The sequence below is a fragment of the Mauremys reevesii genome, linkage group 1 (genome assembly GCF_016161935.1).
Source record: "Mauremys reevesii isolate NIE-2019 linkage group 1, ASM1616193v1, whole genome shotgun sequence".
NCBI lineage: Eukaryota > Metazoa > Chordata > Testudines > Geoemydidae > Mauremys > Mauremys reevesii.
Window position 1 is genome coordinate 308,575,853 of NC_052623.1, and position 7,621 is coordinate 308,583,473.

The 7,621-nt window shown below is 43.0% G+C and overlaps 1 long non-coding RNA gene across 1 annotated transcript; it reads left to right on the plus strand.

Moving 5' to 3' along the window:
• The first annotated feature begins 1,486 nt into the window (after positions 1 to 1,486).
• LOC120395861 lies at positions 1,487 to 7,007 on the plus strand. Its single transcript, XR_005592861.1, has 3 exons — positions 1,487 to 1,598; positions 6,631 to 6,699; positions 6,811 to 7,007. It is a non-coding gene; the product is annotated as an uncharacterized LOC120395861 (long non-coding RNA).
• The last annotated feature ends 614 nt before the right edge of the window (positions 7,008 to 7,621 follow it).

Here is a 7,621-nt window from a genome sequence, read left to right on the forward strand (position 1 = left end):
TGCTGATGCAGGCAGAGCAAAGATTTTATAGCCTGATGGTTAGGATGCTCAATTGGGAAGCAGGGAGATCTGAGTTCAAATCCTTGCTCCTAAGTAAGGATTCAAATCTGGGTCTACCACATCTGAAGCTGGCCCTCAAAACATTGTTCCCAGTCAAAACTAGTCAGGCCAAATTAATGAATATTTTTGGATCGATTGAAACAGATTTTTTTTGGTCCATTCTTTATACATCGCCACATTTTGTTTTCTTTTTTGACCACTGCTGAACACCAAGCGGAGATTTTGATCGAGATGTGCACATGATCCCTAAGGCCTCTTCCTGAGTGGCTGCATTTAATTTAGTGCCCGGTGGTGTGTCTGAGCAATTCTAATGTTATTCCTTTCCAGCGTACATTACCTTGCATTGGTCAGCAAATGTAACCTAGCTGGCAAGCTAGCCCCCTTGCTATTTTTAAAGTTTTAAGGAGGATGTTTCATTCTACCTTATATGCATCAAAAATGTAAAAAGGGCTTTTCTTTGTTGTCATACCTTTAAATATCACTAGCTAAACATGTACAGAAAATACCACCGCTTTGAACACTCCAAAGGTCTCCTTTTAAATTCCCGCTTTCCCAGAAGAAGAGACCATTGTGGCGTTAGACTGGGCCATATTCTAGCTTCTGACGCACACATGGGGGTCCCATTTCACTTTAATGGCAGCTATGCACACAAATCCCAAACCGGCTTATGGCCACTTTAAGTGATATTTTTAAAGTATTACAGAGAGGAAGAAAAAACATTATTACTTTCTTTTTAATGTTTTACTATACTGTCTGCATAATTGTAATGGGGAGATTGTTAAATATTCACAGTGAGGTTTGAGAACCTCCAAAAAGGATGTTTTCTTACTTTGATTGTGATTCATATTCACAAAAGTATTGAAGTTTTGAAGACAAATGCACAAATAGGACCAATTTTTAAAAAGATTTCTACATTTTTTGAAATTTGAAATTCTGAAACTTAGAATTTTGGTCAAAGTTCCATTCTTTTATCCACAGATGAAGACATTTGAAATGTTTCATTCAGTGCAAAAAATTATATTGTGAAATTTCCAGTGGAAATCAATGGGGTTTCCAGATGGATCCTATGGCAGGACTGGTGCCTGCATGACAATGGCAGATTTCTTCTTTATGATGTGCCAGGTTCTACACCCTGCTGGCATGTGGCGAGTTGTGTAAAATAGCTGAAAAAGATTTCTGTAAGAAAGAGGTATCCCCAGGTAGCCATGCCAGCTCTGTGGATCTGACTTCTCCCATCTCTCCCTGTAACTGTATGCTGGGTACAGGAGAGTATGGGGTAGAACACATGGCATTCTGCCTGACCCTTGGACCATGCAGTCGTCCCTGCAGCTCATTTAATTTAAAATAGCCCTTAGGACCGAGGTCTGGGGCACAGAAAGGTGGCTTACATTCACTTTTTCTCCCTAGGCTCTCCTCATTTTCACTGAATCCCAACTCTGGACAGCTGAGAATCTGGTTCAATGACTCAGTATACAGGCCTGATCCTGGAAACTCTCACTACTACAGACATTCCCATTCAAATTAATCAGACTACCTGTGTGAGTAAGAACTTCTTACTTGAGTAAGGATCTGTCCAATCATTTCATGACTTTTTGGAAACATTTTGCTAACTGCCTTTTTTAATATTCCCCAAGGAAATTCTCTCCATGAAAAGAAGTACACGTACAATATGTTCACTGTATATTTGAATAAGTTCCTTTTTTTCTATAGTCCATTTTCTTCTCCTTGTTTACACATATAGTAAAGTGTCTATCTGACTTTCTAGGTGTCCTGATGACACACCAGATATTATTTTTCTGCATTCTTCTTTAAAATAAATCAAATTGTTTAAGTGATTGTGCATGAGTATTTAAATTTGGGTTATATTGCCTTAGAAGTGAAGAAAAATTTTAGGCTCTGTTTGGACTTGATCAAAGAATTTCAAGTTTTCTTTGTGAATTAATTCACAAAGTCCTTCCTGCAGCCACAGTCGATCTTTACTGCACAACCTGGCTTGTACCATGGGTCCACAGAAAAATCAATTGATCTTGAGAGAGAGAAAGTTCACCTCTTTTTACTCTGTTCCTCCCAAATGTTCAGTTTAATTTTCACCTAAGGGCAAACCATTTTTATTTCATTTAACTTGTCTTTTCTAATAAATTGACACGTTAACAATGTCCACTAATAGATGATCATTTTTTCTATTTTAATCTGAGCGGTTTCTTGGCAATTTATTCTCTAATCAGAAATCAATTTTAAAGAGGGCATGTAGTAATTTCATTGGGAGTTTGATAGTTTCAGTTTTTTCCAAAATTCTGTGTTCTGTCTTCAGGGATAAAATCATTGGAGCACAAACACTGTAGGAGTCAGAGTGAAACATTAGTTTTTAACATGTCTGTTATTTCTGCTAAGAATACTGGTAAGATGCAACATTTATCCAAAATGTTTTTCAAACACCTTTAATAACAATAATTTACACTCTTCCTCTGAAGCTCTCAAAGTGTTAGCAGTGTTTGAATGCAAGACCTCACCCTGTTAGCAAGTGTGCATCCTGCTGAGAAAGTGTTACATGGATTTTGCTGACTCATTGGTGCAACTGGTTCATTACCCAACTCATATATAAAGGAGGGGGGAGTAGCCCAGAGGATGTCAGGTCCCAAATGATGGAATGAGAATGCTAGGACTTTAGGCTAGTATAAAGTAACTGTGGGGGCAGCCATGTCTGAGAATGCTTAGGTTGGGGTTTCATAGAGTACAAATTTTAAATTATCTGTGGTTATAATCCAGACCTGTTGGAAATATTATTATTAATACAGGATACCACCATGACACCAATTCAACCATAAATTCCCTTATTAAATCTGAGGACCAAATGGCCTTTATATAGCTGCTCCAAATATGCCTTAAATGCCTGGGCAATCATCACACCCATAGAGTAACATACAGTCCAAAGTAGTGATCAAACACTTACAACAGTACTAGGCCCGGGACACTCACACCCATGTTGGCTGGCTCCAGATTGGGTAGGCAGGCACTAGCAATGAACCTTCAAAGAGATTTGCCTTTTATATCTTGTCTATAGGCAGGGATGCTGGAACAATTTGTATAGTAGAGGTGCTGAGAGCCATTGAACCAAACTGCAAACCCTGGATATGATGGAAACCACTTCAAGCCAGGAGATGCAGCAGCACCCCCAGCACACCTAGTTCCAGCACCTATGTTTATAGGACTTATGTAATAGAAGCCCCTAGTCTGTGAATTCCTTTCTTTGTTAAAATTGGCTAAAACCACCTTTGGTAGCTGGGGCCTCTTCTTCAAGGAATTTTCATCCTATCTTACTTACACTTCCAGTCCAATATGTACAATAACGCATAACATCCTTCCAGATAAAATTGGTTACATTTCCAGTGTCTCTCAAATGCGGCCACCATGGCCGCATGCATCCACCAAGGGCTTTTCTTGCAGCCACAGCCTCTTGGGCTGTGATGGGGCGGGGACAGTGACCCCTCCCCCTCCCTGGTGCTCCTGGATGCACAGCCTTGGTTTTGGTTGCTGGGGCTTCCAGCAGGGGTTGGGCACTGCCTCCCTCTGGAGACACCTGGGGCACAATGTTGGAGAAGCAGGCAGCCGATGAGTTCCACATCTTTCTAGGCAGGGGCGGCTCCAGGCCTCAGCACGCCAAGTGCGTGCTTGGGGCGGCATGTCGCGGGGGGTGCTCTGCCGGTCGCCGGGAGGGCGGCAGGCAGGGCTCCGGTGCCTGCGGAGGGCTTCGGTGGAGCCGCGGGACCAGTGGACCCTCCGCAGGCACACCTGCGGGAGGTCCATCGAAGCTGCGGGACCAGTGGACCCTCTGCAGGCACGCCTCAGGGAGGTCCACCGGAGCTGCGGGACTGACAACCAGCAAAGTGCCCCCTGCTGCATGCCGCCATGCTTGGGGCAGCAAAATGTCTCAAGCCTTCCCCTGTTTCTAGGGGTGGTGGGGCTCAGGCTTTGGGCTTCAGCCCAGAGTGGCACGGAGGCAGGCTCTGGCCATGGGGCTTTGGGCTCCAGCCCCAGGCTCCGACCATGCAGTTTGGGGTTCTGTCCCCTGCGGGGCTTCACACTCTGGCCCCCCACTACCTCCTCAGCCAACCTTTCCCCCCATTGGCCCTGGCTCCTGCTGCCTCCCCTGATCCCCCATCAAGGGTTTAATCTCTTCCCAGACTTGCAGGACACAGTAAGTTTCCTGTGAAAAGTGATACTTGCATGTTTGTTAATATCACTTTTCATAGCAGACTTAGAAGCTAGCAATAAATAAATTACATTGATTTGGATGTGCATATTCACTGGTTTCTCCTAAAGCTAATTAAGTATTTTAGGAAAAAGTGTGATAGCGGCCATGAGCAAGAGCTGGTGGCCGCACTCTGAGGCCACCAATTAATTTGTCCTGAGAATCCCTGCATTAGGCCATACAACAAAATATAATCTGCCTGTGAGGCTATTCTATAACTCCATTCTGGATATGATACCTTTTAGAACTGTAGGAGAGCACATTTTCTGCCAGTGTCTCCATTCCTGTTGTAATTAATAGTGATGAGATAATGCATGCATGTCTTTCTGTCATGTATTTGTTTTTATCAGAATTAAACCTACTGACCCATACTTGTGATACTGCTGACTCTCAATATTAAATCCAGTTAATAAATTCCAAGGAAATGCTCATATAGTCTGATATGGCAAACAAGTGCAGTATTCCACTATTGCAAAATATTGCTAGCTGAGCAGACCCCAAACCACCTTTTCTGGGTTAATAAATAATAGATTCATAGCTATGGGTTTGGCTACACTTGCAGGTGTGCAGCGCTGGGAGTTACAGCTGTCTTCGTACAGCTGTATAGGGAAAGCGCTGGAGTGTGGCCACACTGACAGCTACCAGCGCTGCAGTGTGGCCAAATTTGCAGCATTTGCAGGGGTGTTGGGAGTGGTGCATTATGGGCAGCTATTCCAGCATTCAAGCGGCTGCAATGTGCTTTTCAAAAGAGGGGGGTGGGGTGGAATGTGACAGGGAGCGTGGGGGAGAGAGAGAGAGAGTGGATTTTTGGAGCCGACACTGTGTCAGCTCCCTGCCTTGCAAATTCTGACCACTTCCCCGACCCCTCATTCACTCTTAAATGCAAATAGCCTGCAGACCAGATAAGCAGCTGCTCCGAGGGACTCCCTCCCCCCCGCCGTGCTGTTTCTCTCCTCAAGCAAACACTAGGCTGTGGACATTCATCCCCCTGCCTGCCTCATTCCCAGCAAACAGTAGCTGTGTTTGTTTTTTAGATAAGCAGCTCCGGGAGCCCCGAGTTCACAACAAAACAAAGAGAGGCATCATAACAAAACAAAGAGTTTTTTAGTTAAAAGCATTATGGGAAAATTCCAGAGGTCAGTTACAGCGTAGTAAGATTAATCACTGTTTACACTGGCACTCCAGCGCTGCAGCACCAGCGCTGCAGTCGTTATTCCCCAGGCAGACGTGGAGTACAGCCAGCGCTGTAGCCAGGGAGATACAGCGCTGTATGTGCCTTGCAAGTGTGGACGGTGAGTGAGTTGCAGCGCTGTAAAGCTACCACCAGCGCTGCAACTCTCCAGTGTAGCCAAGCCCTTAATCTTTTCTTTCTGAATGAAAGGCCATTTCTAGTACTCCTTTCTTATTACCTGATATGATCCATGTCTCCTACTTATACATCCAATTTGATATGGGTATATTAAGTGTCCCTTTTAGAAATTATTTTTGCTGTAATTTTTGTGACTAATTAATAATCTCTATGTACTTGTGAAATTGTTCTAATATAAACTGCACTGGTGGGACTCTTATCACTCATATCAGTCAAGGTGAGATTACTACTCTGATTTATCAGTGATAAGAATGCTATTTGCTATGCATTGGGCAGGATTTTTGTTCAAATGTTTGGCCTGTTTGTCTACATACATTTTGTGGATAAAATGCTTAAAGAGCAAGAGATTTAAAAAACTAAATATTTAACCTGGAGAGGAGCGTGATGCCAGGGGACTGAACTAAGGTATTAAAAATTATGAAGGTCACATAGAAAACTGCCCAGTCCACTCTTTTCTACCTGTTCCATAATATAAGGAGTCATTCAATGAAATAAATGGCTGGTAAAATTAGACCAGATAAAAAGCAGTGCTTTCTATAACTTGACAAGGAGGAAGAGCCAGAGATTACAAAACTCCACTAGGAACTTTGCATTGCCAGTCTATTTTATGTGGAAGTGATGAGTGGCAGAACAAACCCAGAAATCTGGTAGAACTAGAGGGGTAGGAACTGTTATCGCTGAAATATTCTGTTTTGTCAAAGTTGAAATGTTTCATAGAGGCGTATCTGTTTTGATGAACATTTCACCAAGAAGCTTTGTACGAGCAAGGAAGAGATGCTATAGGCTGGTGGTCGGGGCACTTGCATGGGTTCAAGTTTCTGCTTTGCCTGATTTGGCGTTATCTGGGATGAAAAACTCTTGAACCTGGCCCCGCCACATCCCAACCACCAGGCTATCGAACAAAGAACTTTCCATTTTTGTTCAAAGGTTTGTTCTTTTTTTTTCTCCCCAGTGTGGAATGAAAACAAAATTCTAAACCTGGAAGTTGCTGTGAAATGGAATTGTTGCTCTCTGGACAGCTGTAAGAAGGTGTTCCCTAATTTGCAATGATGTTTCGAAGACCCAGATTTAAAGATCTGAATATGAATGATGCAAGTACCTAAGATACTTTGTCCCCTTCCTTCTTTCCTAGTGTAAGTGATGTTCTACACCAGAAAGGCAGGCAGGCTACTGGAGAGTCATGCTGACACGCTGCTCCATTGAGGGCCCATGGCATGTAGCTGCAGAGAAGTTAACAAGAATCATAGAAATGTAGGGCTGGAAGGGACCTTGAGAAGTCATCAAGTCTAGCCTCCTGTGCTGTGGCAGAACCAAAATAAACCTAGACCATACCAGACAGGTATTTGTTCAACTTGTTTTTAAAAGCTTCAAATGATGGGAACTTCCCTTGTAAGCCTAGTCCAGAGCTTATCTACCCTTATAGTTAGAAAGTTTTTCCTAACATCTGACCAAAATCTCCCTGGCTACAGATTAAGACCATTACTTCTTGTCCTACCTTCAGTCGACACAGAGAACAATTGATCACAATCCTCTTTATAACAGCCCTTAACATATTGGAAGGCCGTTATCAGGTACCCCCTCAGTCTTCTTTTCTCAAGATTAAACATGCCCAGTTTTTCTAACCTTTCTGCATATGTCAGGTGTTCTAAACCTTTTATCATTTTTGTTGCTCTCCTCTGAACTCTTTCCAATTTGTCCACATCCTTCCTAAATTACGGTGCCCAGAATTGGACCCAGTACTTTCAGTTGAGGCCTCAGCAATGCCAAGTAGACTTGTACAATTACTCCCTGTGTCTTAACTGCAACACTCTTGTTAATACACCCCAGAATCATATTAGCCTTTTTGCAGCTGCATTACATTGATGACTTATATTTAATTTATGATCCACTATCACGCCTGGATCCTTTTCAGTTGTACTACCACCTAGACAGTAATTCCTGAT